This window comes from Microchirus variegatus (assembly GCF_963457635.1).
Source record: "Microchirus variegatus genome assembly, chromosome: 7".
In the NCBI taxonomy this organism is placed as follows: Eukaryota; Metazoa; Chordata; class Actinopteri; order Pleuronectiformes; family Soleidae; genus Microchirus; species Microchirus variegatus.
The window spans coordinates 29,136,395-29,152,481 of NC_139808.1; the positions used below are offsets into that span (position 1 = coordinate 29,136,395).

Here is a 16,087-nt window from a genome sequence, read left to right on the forward strand (position 1 = left end):
CACATACATACTAAATAAGCAGCTCTGAACCTACAATGAGAGACAACAGCAGGGACAAAAAGAAGGATGAGTCGACTTTAAACATCACACAACTCTGCAGACACACACACACAAACAACACACACACGCTGCATACAAAAACACACTATTTAAATGTCTATTTGATGCAATTACACTCAGATCTTTACAAAAATGTCTGTTATGTGGAGCTCTGACCCACTTCTGTCTGAAACCTTCACATGAATTATTTAGCCTAACTTCCAGTGCACACACACACAAACACACACACACACACACACACACACACACACACACACACACACACACACACACACACACACACACACACACACACACACACACACACACACACACACACACACACACACACACACACACACACAGTCAGTCAAACTTATTCTGCAGCAGAACTCAGGACAGCGTCGCAGACAGATGGATAGATACTCCAGAGAGAGACAGATCTGTCCTTGTCCAGTCTGTGTGTGTGTGTGTGTGTGTGTGTGTGTGTGTGTGTGTGTGTGTGTGTGTGTGTGTGAATCATGAAGAAAGATGTCCTGGCTGGGCGTCAGGAGGAGGAGAAACTGCTCTGTGACCGGAGCAGATGTAAAAACTCAGCGATACGATGAACTTGGCAGATTTAACATCCTCTCTCTCTCTCTCTCTCTCATTCTCTCTCTCTCTCTCTCTCTCTCTCTCTCCACTAAACACAAAAGTGTAAAAATGTGAAGTATAAAAACACAGCAGGAGGGTTTTTCTACACCGTGGTCATTAGTCTGTCATGAGGAGGAGAGCTGGCGTTTTTCTCTTGTGGATCTGGCAGATTTCACTTAGAGAAAACTCTGCAAACCAGAGCCAGAATACGTAAGAGGAGCTTATTTGACACAGATTTGGACGGAAAGAGGGAACATTTAAGATGTTCATGAGCGCTAACGTTAGTTCAGACCATTAACAGTGAACCCTAACCCTAATATGAAACAGGGTTCCTCTCTTTAGGACCTTCTCTGACCTTCTTCTCGCAAATTGTGGTTAGTTTAAGGCATTAATTTGTTGTAGTTAAGGTTTCTGATGCCGCTTTACACACATATACACTACCGTTTTGTTGTGTTTTCCATTAAAAGTCAGACTTTTATTCATCAAAAGAGTTGCAAAATGAATAGAAAATATAGTCAAGATTAGAAATAATCAAAATAATAATTTTGTTCTTCAAACTTTGCTGTTTTCAGCTGTGCTAACGTCCTCGCACAAGGGTTTTCTAATCATCTAATAGCCTTCTAACGCCATTAGCAAACACAATGTACCATTAGAACACTGGAAATGTGCCTCTATACACCTATGTACATATAACATTAAAAACCAGACGTTTGCAGCTAGAACAGAGTGTGTTTCTGATTCATTTAATGTTATATTAGTTGAAAAATAAGTGTTTTTCCTTCAAAAATAAGGACATTTCTGAGTGACCCCAAACTTTTGAATGCTAGTGTAAATGTATGGAGGTCAATAGCTGCACAAACCTGTGTGTGTGTGTGTGGTTGTGTGAGTGTGTGTGTGGCAGTCTCATTATGTCTGCCAAACATATTGCCTGAATGAAATCCAGACTGCAGAGAGCACAAATCACTGTAATCCACACACACACACACACACACATTACAAAACCACAAACACACACACACAACAATGACAGCACCACACCTTTAAAGGTCCGTCAGGGTTTGAACAGGACGAGGCCACATGGGTAAAATGTTTCATAAAAGCATTTTTCACTGTAAACCAAGAACAGACTTTGATTTGTCTTTAGTATGTTTGTTGTTGTTGTTCATCTTAAATGTTATGGCATAGGTTTGTTAATCTGTTTTCTATTGCTTTTTTCATACCAGCAAAAGAAACTAAAGCAAATCCAGATGACAGTGCCAACGGTAAGTATGTCCAGATTAGAAAGCAGCGGGCCCAAAACTGATCCCTGTGGTACACCACAAGTGATTATATATGCAAAATAACCCTTTATTTAACTGATTTAAAGTAATTTTGCATCTCTTTAGTTAGCATTTTGTTACAAACAGTCATCATCATTCATTTTCTTCTTTCTTTTTTTTACAATTTCCCTGCTTTTTTAACCTCTCTGCTCTATTTTCTTTGCTTAATTGTTTCTCTCTCTCGTCGTTAATTGGGCAAACAATCCTACTTAACACAGTGACGTGGAACAAGGGTTTCTCAAAGGTTCCACACACTTAATCTGTTTTCTATTGCTCTTTTCATACGAGGAAACTAAAGAAAATCCAGATGACAGTGTCAATGGAAAGTATGTCCAGATTAAAAAGCAGCGGGCCCATAACGGATCCCTGTGGTACCCCACAAGTGATTATATATGCAAAATAACACCTTATTTAACTGATTTTCTATCTCTTTCGTTGCCATTTTGTTGCAAATAGTCATCAGCATTAGTTCCGTCTTTCCTCTTTAACCTTTTAGCTCTATTTTCTTTGCTTAATTGTTTCTCGCTCTCGTCGTTAATTGAGCACAGATTCCTACTGAGCACACTGAGATGGCACAAAGGTTTTCTCATAGGTTTCACACACACATGACACTGAAACAGCTGTTCCAGGGCCGTGTGACTAGCAAAGCAGCTCATTAGCGAACAAAACACACACACACACACACCTGCGTGTCCACTCACTCACAGAAACACAATCAATCCCATGAGGACGGTGCTGAGGGCAGCAGAGAGGATGCAAAACACTGACTCACTGAATCTTTTCTTATCGAGCGTTTCCCTCGTCAAAAAACGGCTTGGCCTTATAAGGCTAACAAAGTCAAGTGTTGACCTCACACACACACACACACACACACACACACACACACACACACACACACACACACACACACACACACACACACACACACACACACACACACACACACACACACACACACACACACACACACACACACACACACACACACACACACACACACACACACACACAGCTGTTTAACTGTAAAAGGCAGATCAAATGGATCAAATTTGTGCTCAAACATCCTCCTCAAAAGGCCTTTTTTATGTCCACTAACTAAATATATTCACAACTTTTTATTAGATTTTTAAAAATTACTCGAAATGGTTGCAAATAATGAAGTAATGAATTTCTAATCCTTTCACAAATTAATAACGACAACAAAGATAAAGATAAACTCGGCTGTGGCGGTGACGACTTGAAGCTTAATTTAATTTTTTCTGGCCTCGCCTGTGACGTCTATTTATTCAGAGACCTTGGTTGAGGCTGGATAGTGGGGCTCTATAGCGCCCCCAGAGGTCCGTTCATGGTCAAACAAAATTTGTCAAATCGGGACGAAATTTAGTGAGTGTGTGCGGCAAACTCCAAAGTTTCTTGACGATTTTTTTCAGAATTTTTGACGCGAGAAAGAGGCCAAAATTGCATTAAATGCTAACATTTATTAGCATTTAGCATTTTTTTCCCCAAGTGATTCCAAACAACTTTCTAATGTACTTCCATTAGCTCCGCCCACCCATAAGTCGACCATTTGTGGAAAAACAAAAAAACGGCTAGTCTACGCATTCGTACAAACTCGTCCTAGCGCGCTTGAGCTAGCCGTGCCAAGCCCAGTACATAGGTTCTACGCAAGTAAATGATGAAAAGTTGTGAAAGGATTTTCTCTACGTGGCCTCAACTCGACAAAGTTGAGCTTCCCTGTGGGGGTACCACACGGATCAGTTTTGGGCCCAATGCTTTTTTTTACAATCTGGACATACTCACATTGGCGCTGTCATCGATTGGATTTGCTTTAGTTTCCTGGTATGAAAAAGTTGACGTGGTCCGTTGTGTGACCGAATCACCAGCACAATATTGTGGTTGAATCCGGCACGGAAGCACTGAATCGACAAAACTATGTCACCATCTGTTCGCCAGCAGGTGACGTGGGAGGTCTGGATGTGAGGTGAAGTGAGCAGGTGTGTGGCATGACAACACACACAGATATGTTTAAAAACAACAACATATTGGTATAAAATGTTGGTTTTATATAGCGCTAGATAGATAAATGCACATGATAGCTATTGGGGAAAGTAGTTTGGCGCATTTCTATATGAACACATCAATTCAAACATATATATATATATATATATATATATATATATATATAAACTGTGCCAAAAGAGGCAGACATCTCTTTACTAAAACCTCTGTAATGTAACTCTGCTTCATTTCAACAGCATCAGACTTTGCACAGCTCATGTCCACATGGATAAGAAGAGATAGCAAAGGACATTACTTTCATTTTCTATATTTATATATATACATATATATATATATATATATAAAGTGTGCACATTATTGTGTGTCCTCAGGCGTGTTTGTGTTCACTGGACAGTGACGAGAAAACGGCAGGACAATCTGTTTATGACCAAAAGAAAGAGGCGAAATCCCCCGATTTGAGCAGAAATCCCATATAAGAGCATGTTTAGACTGGAGCTCTGAAGCTAGACTAACGAGACTGAGGTCCATCTATCTGTGTGTGTGTCTGTGTGTGTCTGTGTGTTACTGTGTGTGTGAGTCGACTGCTGTTCCTGTCCATCACAGAGTCATATGAGGAGCAGATTAGGTTTTCTAACCGCAAACCCCCGTCTCCATGACCGAGCCATCGTCACGGAGACGGTGAGGAGAGACCACTGACTCACCCCCCCAAACCCTCACCCTCCTTCGTTATCTTGACACCATGTGCACGAACACTGTGGGCGCCTCAAAAACCACATCTAAATCTGGACTTTGTCGTGCAGGTTTCACCACAGAGTCACATGTTCTTCCCCCCCCAACATCTCAAATATTAACGAGTTATGAACACTCTTAAAATTCATTTTGGACGCCTTTTTAGGACATCAATATTTGCTATTTCAAGGTTAGCAAGTGTTAGTCGCCATTTATTGCGAGTTCCGCCAACGTATCGCTCAACATAAAGCACAAACACACGGAGAAACCAAGCGAGACGACAACAAAACAACTCCCGTGATCCAACACTTGCTGTCTTTTCATTATCGTCGATAACGTACAACAGTACAGACAAAATATTTGCATTAAAAAATATATTTTGCAGACTGCAAATCATGTTTATGTTTTGAAATCATGTTTTGGCGTCATGTGGCACCATCTACTGGCATCTACCAATCATTGCAGTCAGTAGAGTCTCAGCTGCCGAGCAACCACGGGTTGCCAGTTACGTCAGAAATCGAAACCTAAAAGACTTCGTTTTGAATTTCAATGTAGTACCGTTTTTGGCCACATTCTTACATATGGCGCCTTTAAGCGTTGTGTAAACAAACACAAACTCAAGCTATCCAGAACTAGCTACAGGAAGTGTTGGATGGGGGGGGGGGGGGTGTGGGCGGTATTGCTCGCTGTTTAGATCCCTCAAGGAAGCAGCGAAGAATTACGCACGAATTATGGCGGAAATCGAAAAATCCGACCCAAAGTTTCCAAAGTCAGGAAACATTTCACTGAAATTAAACCAGCGAAGCACGCTAACCGCTCGTTCCACGTTAGCGCGACGGCGGTTCACGAACACGTTAAACGCCGTCACGTACCGCAGAGACGTGAGTTCACAAATAACGTCGATACCTCGTAGTTATTAACCATCAGACTACGATGCAAGTACATAATACTTCTGCGTCGTACGTCTGTCAGTCGGAAAAAATCACGGAAGAAGCTAGCTTAGCGGATGCTAAAAACGTTAAATTGAAAGGAGTTGAATGACAGGCGAAGCTGCTTTGACGTACTTTTACAACCACGCGGTGCACGTGTATTTTTAAATTACCGTAATTACTCCTCGCTACTTCGTGCATTTTTTAATCATTGGATCTGCCCCTGAAAGTATATAAATATAAGGGTTAATTTCAACCCCTGTCAATACTAGCATTTATAATGAATCGTAAACATCTTTCACTTATTAACTGTGTGATATGGAGCAGATTAATTTGATATTTAAGCTGTTTCAGGTATTTAACAGTGATAAATGTTGTGCACGAGTGAGTCCACTGTATGTAGGTTAAACACAAGTCCAAAATAGGTTCTAACGAAGATAATCGTGATTAGTCGACACCAAAAATGACCGTTAGCTGCAGCCTTAGACGTAACGTGATCTTACAAACCGATTACCGAAGCGTTAGCAGCAGCAGCTCAAATGAAGGAACGTCAAAACACCTATTACTGCTGCTTCACACACTGACCATTGGCTCGACCAACCCTCTAATCAAGACTTCTGCGATGCTTCCCGGGAACGGCAACTCGCTTAAATCGTCCCAAACGGCCTCTAATTCATGCCTACGATGAGCGTACTCCGTCCGCCTCAAAGACCCTGACTTGACTTTCACGTTATTGTTGTTTAAATGTGACGAACGGTCACACAGCTGCCACTTTAAAGCCGTTATTTACAACGCAGCGTACAAACAAGACTGTAAATTTCTCCTCACCTCTGTCTCAACTCTGCTTCCTCTCGTTTTTTTTACTAAACTCCAGAGCGAAGGAGAATTAGTGTGAAACGACAGTAAAAAACACAAGTTTAATAGAAAGTGAACAACAGATGAGAAGCTGGGCTGAGTTAAAGTAAGTGGAGAACAGTTAATTCTGCACATAAATGTGTTCAAGTGAACACAACACGTCTCACTGTCGCACACATGCGCCACATCCTCTGTTACTGGGTTATTATAGTGTTTACAGTCTATTCCTGGACTTGTGTTTGTGCACGTGACCTCTTTTCACTGCTCACGGTCAAACGTCCACTCAGGGAACATGTGTGTGTGTGTGTGTGTGTGTGCACGTCTCAACATTAGCATAGGGTACCAACCCGTTCGTAGCCACAGGGCTCTATAGCGCCCCCCAGAAGTCAGGTCATGGTCATGTGAGAGAAAGTGGTCAAAATTGCGATAAATGCTAAATTTCAGACAAAAGTCGTCGGATCGGGACGAAATTTTGTGTTTTTGTCGCGCTTACTCCAATGTAACTTGAATATGTTTTTTGGGATTTTTGACGTGAGAGAAAGTGGCCAAAATTGCGTTACATGCTAAATTTGTTTAGCATTGTTTTTTTCTATCGTGTCCAAGTCACAAATAGTTATTCCAATTTTAACCAAACTTGGTAAACTGGTTGCTCTCACGATTCCAAACAAATTTCAAATGTACTTCCATTAGCTCCGCCCCCAAACTCGCGCCAAACATGGTGCGCTAAAAAAAAAGTGATATTAGCATAGGGTTAATAGCTGCAGGGCTCTATAGCACTCCCAGAAGTCAGGTCTTGGTCAGACAAAAGTCATCGGATCGGGACGAAATTTGCTGATTTTGTCGGGCTTATTTCCAAAGTGTCTTGAATATATTTTTTGTGAATTTTTGACGTGAGAGAAAGTGGCCAAAATTGCGTTAAATGCTGGATTTCTTGATTTTTCCAACCAGTATAGTCATAGTTATTCCAATTTTAACCAAACTTGGTAAACTTGTTGTTCTCATGATTCCAAACAAAATTCAAAAGTACTTCCATTAGCTCCGCCCCCAAACTCGCGCCAAACATGGTGCGAAAAAAAAGAAGTGATATTAGCATAGGGTTCATAGCTACAGGGCTCTATAGCACCCCCAGAAGTCAGGTCATAGTCAGACAAAAGTCGTCAGATCGGTACGAAATTTGTTGATTTTGTCGGGCTTATTTCCAAAGTGTCTTGAATATATTTTTTGGGAATTTTTGACGTGAGAGAAAGTGGACAAAACTGCGTTAAATGCTAAATTTATTGATTTCCAATCGTGCCCAAGTATAGTCATAGTTTTTCCAATTTTAATGAAACTTAGTAAACTTGTTGCTCTCATGATTCCAAACAAATTTCAAATGTACTTCCATTAGCTCCGCCCCCAAACTCGCGCCAAACACGGTACATATGTTCTACACAAGGATTTTCTCTACGTCCAAAAGCAAAGTTGACGCTAAAATGGCAGGAAAACTACTTTGAAATTCCACTTTTTGACAGTTGATTGAGATTATTATTGTGTATAATCTCACAAATAGAAGTTTACTATGATTATCATCAATTTTCAGTACTAACTCACATGGGCTACTTTCCCATCGTCGTTCCCATTATTTCTCCACCTTCTCCACTCGACGTTTTCTCCTCGTCTTAAATCAATCATCTCCTCATCACCTCCTCTATCATCGTGGCCACTTAGACCAACATTTCCAGCGGTCGCAGGAGTTTTAAAACTGGATTACGAGAATGTGTTAAATCAACAGTCAGAAGACTCAATTGCAATTGGATTTAGTGGGAATGTGAGACCAATTTAACTGGTTTATAACCTGATGAAGTGCTCACTGTTTGTTTTTGGATAAATTGAAAGATCAATTAAGAGCGCGGGATAAGTGAAACCGTGTCTCTGTCCTTATTTTTGAAGGAAAAGCACATTTTTCAACGAATATAACATTAAATTAACCAGAAACACTCTATTCTAGCTGCAAACGTCTGGTTTTTAATGGAATATGTACATAGGTGTATAGAGAGCCATTTCCAGTGGCGTTAGAAGGCTATTGGATGATTAGAAAACCCTTGAAAACAGTTTTATTTTGAATAAAAATCATTATTTCTAATCTTGTCAATGTCTCGACTATATTTTCTATTCATTTTGCAACTCTTTTGATGAATAAAAGTCTGACGTTTAATAGCAAACACAACAATATTGTATAGGTGAGCCCAAACTTTTGAACGGTAGTGTATTATAAGCTCTGTCCGTCCTTTCCTTGACATTTAATATCATCTCTTTTTTCAAAGCATCAGTAGACACCAGGGTTTTTCGTCCACTAACCCAGCAAAAAAAAAAGAAAAAAAAGAAAAAAAAAACCCATGGACGTGACGCCACGGCTCAGCTCTGTGGCTTCAGCTGACCATGTTTGCCGCCGAGGTCTAGACGACTCGTCGTCGTAATGAAAAACAGCCGCCGCAGCTACAAATGTGGAATATTCCGCGTTATTTACTCGTTACCCGCGGTTCGTTTTACTAATTCTCGAACGCTCACGTTTCAGGCACATGTGGCCACCAGCTCTCCTGGAGTCGTTAAAGCTGTGAAGTTAGTGGTGAGGAACAAGAGTCCGTTAAAGCTCGTTTCTGAATATCTGGTCAACAGCTTCAACCACCCAAAAAACGACGTATCGTACGCACGATTGATCTGCAAAAGTGTGCAGAAACCAGAGATTATGAAGGGAAAGCAAAGTGAATGCAAATGGGTGGAGGTAAATAAATATAAGGAAGCAGAGAAGATGAAAATAATATAATAATAATAACAATACGACGCATAACAAATAGAAAAAGAGCTCGATTGTTGAACCAGGTTAGAAAACTGGGTTTGGCCTCACCACAGATTCAAAGTAAACATAAGACGAGAAGGAGACACACACACACACACACACACAGTCGGTGTTTTTCTGTCTCCAAGTATGGCTGCAGGCTACATTTATGTGTGTGCGTGTGTGTGTCTGTGTGTGTGTACATCTGTTTGTAATATGGCAGCACAATGGTAAAGATTTACTACATGAGCGGACTGGAGTACGGCTTATTAGACTGTAATAATGTCAACCTAGGACTTAACAGAGAGCTGGAGGGGGAGGGGGGGGGCAACCTGTCTGTGCTGTCACTACACACACACACACACACACACACACACACACACACACTAACTGACAAAGTGCACTAACACACACTAACACAGCTTCTTGACAGGCCGCCCGGTCTCGTCGGCCAAATCTACAAAGTAGAACGAACGCGGTGATCTCATGTTGGACTATTCTGTGTGTGTGTGTGTGTGTGTGTGGAAAGTATCCGACACTCACACACACACACACACAAACATACACACTCCTGCTTTGCTTCCCCTCACCTGAGAGAAACAACACGAGCAGCATGCGTGTTTAGAATACAAAAGACGAACGGCCACAGCTTGCATGACTCACCGTGCTGAGCGTGCACGTGCACGTGCGTGAGCGTGCACACACACACACACACACACACACACAGCCCTTGGGTTCGGCTCAGAAAAGAACATTCCCTCATTATAGCAGCGGCTCAAAGGCAGCGTGGCATCGCCGGGGTTGTTACCATGGCTGTGACTGGCTGTGAGCCCTGGACCATCACACTGACGACTGTCACCGTTTATCACACTAACACACTGACCAATGCGAGTCTCACACACACACACACACACACACACACACTCATGCTGACTGCCAACAGTGATGTCAATTGCAGTCTATTACAGGATCATCAGTAAGTGACCGTGTTGAGCCAGGAACTAAAAGCCTAGTAACAGTTTATTTATACGCAGCGCTCACAGTCACATGGGAACACGCGGGCGCTGACGTTATCCACGCATTTACGGTGTTTACCATATGTCATTATTGTTATGAATTGTGTGGGAGAATTAAGGAATAATCCGAAATCCAAAAAACCACCCGATGGTGGTAGTCAGATACTACAGGACCCCTGACGCACGTGAATACCAGGGTATGCGCGATATCGGAAGTATACCAGGGCCTTTTACCCTAACCACAATTCAAATCAGCCCAAAAACTGTCAAGGATGATCATCCGTCAATGATAATCGTCCGAGCGGCGACCTAGCGACCTTTCAGCTGTGAACCGGTAGTCAGATACTACAGGACCCCTGATGCGCGAGCATACCAGGGTATACGCGATATCGGAAGTATACCAGGGCCTTTCACCCTAACCACAATTAAAATCTTAGCCCAAAAACCGTCAAGGATAATCGTCCGAGCCGCAAACTTTTAGCTGCGAGCCGAGGGAGCCGTAGCATCATTCTTCTTCTATGGTAGGAATGCGTACTATTCCAGGCACCCAGGCCACCCGATGGTAGTAGTCAGATACTACAGGACCCCTGACGCACAAGCATACGCGATATCGGACGTATACCACGGCCTTCACCCTAACCACAATTCAAATCTTAGCCCAAAGTTCGTCAAGGATAATCATCCATCAAGGATAATCGTCCGAGCCGCAACTTAGCGACCTTTCAGCTGTGAGCCAAGATGGTGGTAGTCAGATACTACAGGACCCCTGACGAGCATACCGAGGTATATGTGATATCGGAAGTATACGAAGGCCTTAGGCCAACCACAATTCAAATCTTAGCCCAAAAACCGTAAAGGACAATCGTCCATCAAGGATAATTGTCCGAGCCGCGACCTAGCGACCTTTTAGCTGTGAGCCGAGGGAGCCGTAGCATCGTTCTCTTCTTCTTTGCTAGGAATGCGTCCTATTCCTTTCGTCCAGACTTGAACCGCCACCCAATGGTGGTAGTCGGATACTACAGGACCCCTGACGCACGAGCATACCGAGGTATACGCGATATCCGAGGTATACCAAGGCCTTCACCCTGACCACAGTTCAAATCTTAGCCCAAAAACTGTCAAGGATAATCGTCCATCAAGGATAATCGTCCATCAAGGATAATCGTCCATCAAGGATAATCGTCCATCAAGGATAATCGTCCGAGCCGCGACCTAGCGCCCTTTCAGCTGTGAGCCAAGGGAGCCGTAGTATCGTTCACTTCTTCTTTAGTAGGAATGCGTGTTCAGCCTTGTACCGACACCCGATGGTGGTAGTCAGATACTACAGGACCCCTGATGCACGTGCATACCAGGGTATGCGCGATATCGGAAGTATACTAGGGCCTTTCACCCTAACCACAATTCAAATCTTAGCCCAAAAACCGTCACCACTTCTTAAGAAATGCCTCACTAGGACCAGGTTTTGGTCTCCATGAGGACTACTGGTCAAAGTAGAAAGGGAGTATCACACGGCCTCTTGATGCCTCATGATGCCTCAAATCCAAAATACATTTGTTCTGACGGCATGTCGTACACTGCTGGGACGTGTCATTGGCGAATATCTCAGAAAGTCTGTGCGCGCGCAAATATTCCCATAAAAGTTGAGACGGCAATAAATGCTATATGTCAAGTAGGTGTGTGGATGTCTTTCTTCGTATAATTAGCTGCCAGCAAATACTATAAGTGTGTGTGTGTGTGTGTGTGTGTGTGTGTTTCCATATAAAATGAGGCGGTGAGCTCTATGATTCCACATTTTCCACCATCAAGAGTTACTGAGCTCCGTGTTGGCAGACGAGCGAGGCAGACACACAGTCATCGTCGTCGCTGAGCTGCCAAATATTCCATGTCCATGCCTAACATCTGTATGCAGCAACACACACACACACACACACACACACACACACACACACACACACAGAGTACATATCGCACACATACACTTGCGTATTCTGCCGAGTTCTGAAGGATCCGACACGACTCACCCACACAACTGCACGTTTAAAATAAGCTAGGGGTGCTAAATGTACGGCCCGTGGCCCAGAACCGGCCCACCAAAGGGTCCAATCCGGCCCCGCGGGATGATTTTGTGAAAATTTCACATTACAATCTAATGCTAAATTTTTCACTTCCAGATACACTACCTGTTCAAAAGTTTGGGGTCACTTAGAAATGTCCTAATTTTTGAAGGAAAACCATCTTCTTTTTTTTCAATGAATCTGACATTAAAGGTGCCATATGTAAGATTGTGGCCAAAAACAGTTACTACATTCAAATTCAAAATACCGAGGTCTTTTAGGTTTCGTTTTCTGACGTAACTGGCAACCCGTGGTTGCTCGGCAGCTGAGACCCTACTGACTGCAGTAATTGATAGACGGCGGTAGGTGGCGCCACCTGACGCCAAAACATGATTTCAAAACATAAACATGATTTGCAGTCTGCAAAATATATATTTTTAATGCAAATATTTTGTCTGTACTGTTGTTGTTGGTGAGTTCAGTTTGTTATATGAACATTATTCCTCTCTGTGACATATTAGGAGGATTTTATGGCTTTATTTGCTTTAGATTTATTACATAATGCACCTTTAAATGACTCATAAATACACTCTATACATTGTTAATGTGGTAAACGACTATTCTAGCCATTTCCAGTGTTCTAATGGTATGGTGTGTTTGCTAATGGCATTAGAAGGCTATTGGATGATTAGAAAACCCTTGATTGAAATTATCATTTTGAATAAAAGTCATTATTTCTAATCTTGTTAGTGTCTTTGACTATATTTTCTATTCATTTTTCAACTATTTTGATGAATAAAAGTTTGACTTTTAATGGAAAACACAAAAATTGTATAGGTGAGCCCAAACTTTTGAACAGTAGTGTACGTTATCTCCATCACATACGACTAACCTGCCATGGGTTACGTCATATAATCCTTTGTGAACTGTATACGTCAACACTCACTGGCACTTTCACGTCAGCCTTTCTCCAGGTGGAATTCCTCACTACAGGAAGTGCACACACACACACACACACACACACACACACACACACACACACACACACACACACACACCCCCACACACACACACACACACACTCTCTCTCTTATCCGTCAGGCTTTGGCAGCTTCAGCATCAGTGACAGAGCGACTGTTCTGAGCCTTTGAAGTCAGGAGTCAGTAAACCTCTGAGAAACTGGCTCCTCCTCCTCCTCCTCCTCCTCCTCCTCCTCTTCCTCCTCCTCCTCCTCAGTCTGCAGCTCATTATGAAGTCAAGAAAAGAAGCCGCTGCTTCTAATGATCGATTCAAAACGGTCTTTGTTTCGCACTAATGTCCAAAGATTCTATTCTTTCGTCTTTTGAGAGAAAAAATAAATGTGCTCGGTTCAAAAAGAATCATCATCGTTTAAAGGTTTTCATCCCATCATCTCTGTCACACTTCAACTCTGTTTGGGATTAAAACAGTGAGGTTTTTTCAGATATTCTGACTTAAAGTCAATCCTTCTTAGAAAGAGAAAAAACTTGAGCAAAAATCCTGATATTTTTCACATATGTGGTAAAAAAAAATCATTTAAATCTTCAAATCAAGAGTAAAAATGTCAAAAAACCCACTTTAATCCAGGGTTTCAATGATGTGTTTAACTGCACATGGGTGTTGGTGGGGATCATAAGACCAGACCCTCATTCCTTCTCCATCTGCTCTGTTTATGCACATAATTTCTTTTTTCCATTAGCATAGCATTAGAGCTAAAACAATTAATCAATGACTAAATGAGCTGACAACTAGCCGGTGTTAGCGGCGGTTAACGCACAACGCATTTCCACAACGACCCACCGGAAAAAGACATGCGTGATGACGACGTCATGTTTACGCGACTCCCAATTCTTACAATGAGTCTCTAAAGCTAACGCTAACGGCGTTAACGGCATCAACGTTAGCGCACAACGCGTTTCCACGACGACCCGCTGGAAAAAGACGTGCGTGATGATGATGTCATGTTTACGCCACTCCCGATTCTTACAATGAGTCAATAAAGCTAACGCTAACGGAGCCAACAGGTAAATGGTGCCTGTTGACGCCGTTAACGTGCCCAGTGCTAGATGATCTCCAACATTTAGCAAAGGAAACTCCTAAAACACGACTGCGACGTCCAACGCACAAATTCATGATTAAAACCAGATTCCTGATTGTTTTAGCTTCTTAAATGTGAATATTTTCCTTGTTCCTTTGCTCCACGTAACAAAGAAATCATTAAAAGTGAGTCATTTTGCTTTGTGGACGTCTTAAAACCCCCACAAATGCCGACTTCTTCAGGTGCCAGAGAGGCTCTTATGTCTCATTTGCCTTTGACGATCAGAAGAAAGACAGATTTGCGATGACAGGTGAGAACAAAGACGACATACTTTAAAGACAGGCCGTTACAATATGAGGCTGACAGCACTTCAGCGGTGATTAATAGCTGGATATTGCATCCACAGGGAGGGGGGAGGGGGGGTTAGCAGGAGGGCATCTGCAGGGCACTGCTGGCATCCTGAGCTGCTCCACCTCTATATAAAGCAGTGGCGCCGGGGGGTAAAGTGGCCCGTGTGCATTCCCCTGATTCAGCCTCAATCATGGATACCTCAGATAGTTTAGCCTCCGTGTCAGCGAGCGTCTCACTCTGTAGCAGCGCTGCTGCCTCAGGGCTAAACCTTAGCATCTACGTTCACCTCCTTTGCCCGACTCAACCCCCCTCCTCTATAGTGGTTCATGCCAAAAAATGTGCCATTTGATCTGTGTGTTTTTTTCTTCTCAGCATGCGAGAGACAAACAGAGACTCAGCGATGTGTGGTTTCATCTGGAAAACACGGGAGGACGAGGAGGACGTCGTCTCGTTTATTTTCATAATTGATTAATCGGGTCATCGTTTGGTCCATGAAATGTCAGAAAACGTTAAAAAATGTTGTCTTTTGATTGAGTTTTTTAAATGATTTCTTTGTTTTATGTAGCTAAGAAACTTTGGAGAAAGAAAATATTCTTATAATTAATAATCTTATTTTAATCATTAAAAAAAGCTTCAAAACTATTAAATCAATGATCACAATAGTCGACGGCTCATATAGTCATCGATTCGAGTCGTCGTTTGGTCCATGAAACCTCAGAAAACGTTAAAAAATGTTGTTTAAAATGTCTCGTTGCAAAGAAACAGAGAAAATATTCACATTTAATAAGTTAAAACAATCAGAAATCAAAGTTTGAATCATTAAAAAAATCTTCAAAACGATCGATTCGAGTCATCGTTTGGTCCATAAAACGTCAGAAAACATAAAAAATGTCTTTGTTTTGTCCACAAACCAACGTTATTTGTTTTTTAATGATTTTTATCTTCTATGGAGCAAAGAAACGGAGAAAATATTCACATTTAAGAAGCTCAAAACAATCAGAAATCTTGTTTTTATGAAAACAGCTTCAAATCGATTAATAATGGATTAATCGAGTGATCGTTTCAGCTCTAATCTTGTTCGAGGACATGCAATATGGATTAGAGTCAGTATAGATTACCTAGTAGATTATTTACTGATAACGTGTGAATAAAATAGCAAGAAACACCAAGATTTCCATGGTGTATTAAGTGAAAAAGTCCCAAATCCTCACAATTAAAGCTTTGCATTAACAAAACAATCCTATTTGATTTAAAACAATCATGAAAAACGAC

At 41.9% G+C, this 16,087-nt stretch overlaps 1 protein-coding gene across 2 annotated transcripts in view; it reads right to left on the reverse strand.

Moving 5' to 3' along the window:
- The window catches only part of ppp2r3a (protein phosphatase 2, regulatory subunit B'', alpha), a 60,052-nt gene that overhangs the window by 27,763 nt on the left and 16,202 nt on the right, over positions 1-16,087 (reverse strand). Inside the window, exon 1 of one of the 2 annotated variants that reach the window (XM_083892805.1) lies at positions 10,147-10,184. The exons of the other annotated variant lie outside the window; for it this stretch is intronic. The gene's annotated coding sequence lies outside the window, so the exon portion shown is untranslated. Of the gene's footprint in view, positions 1-10,146; positions 10,185-16,087 lie in introns of those variants that run through there. 2 annotated transcript variants of the gene reach the window in all.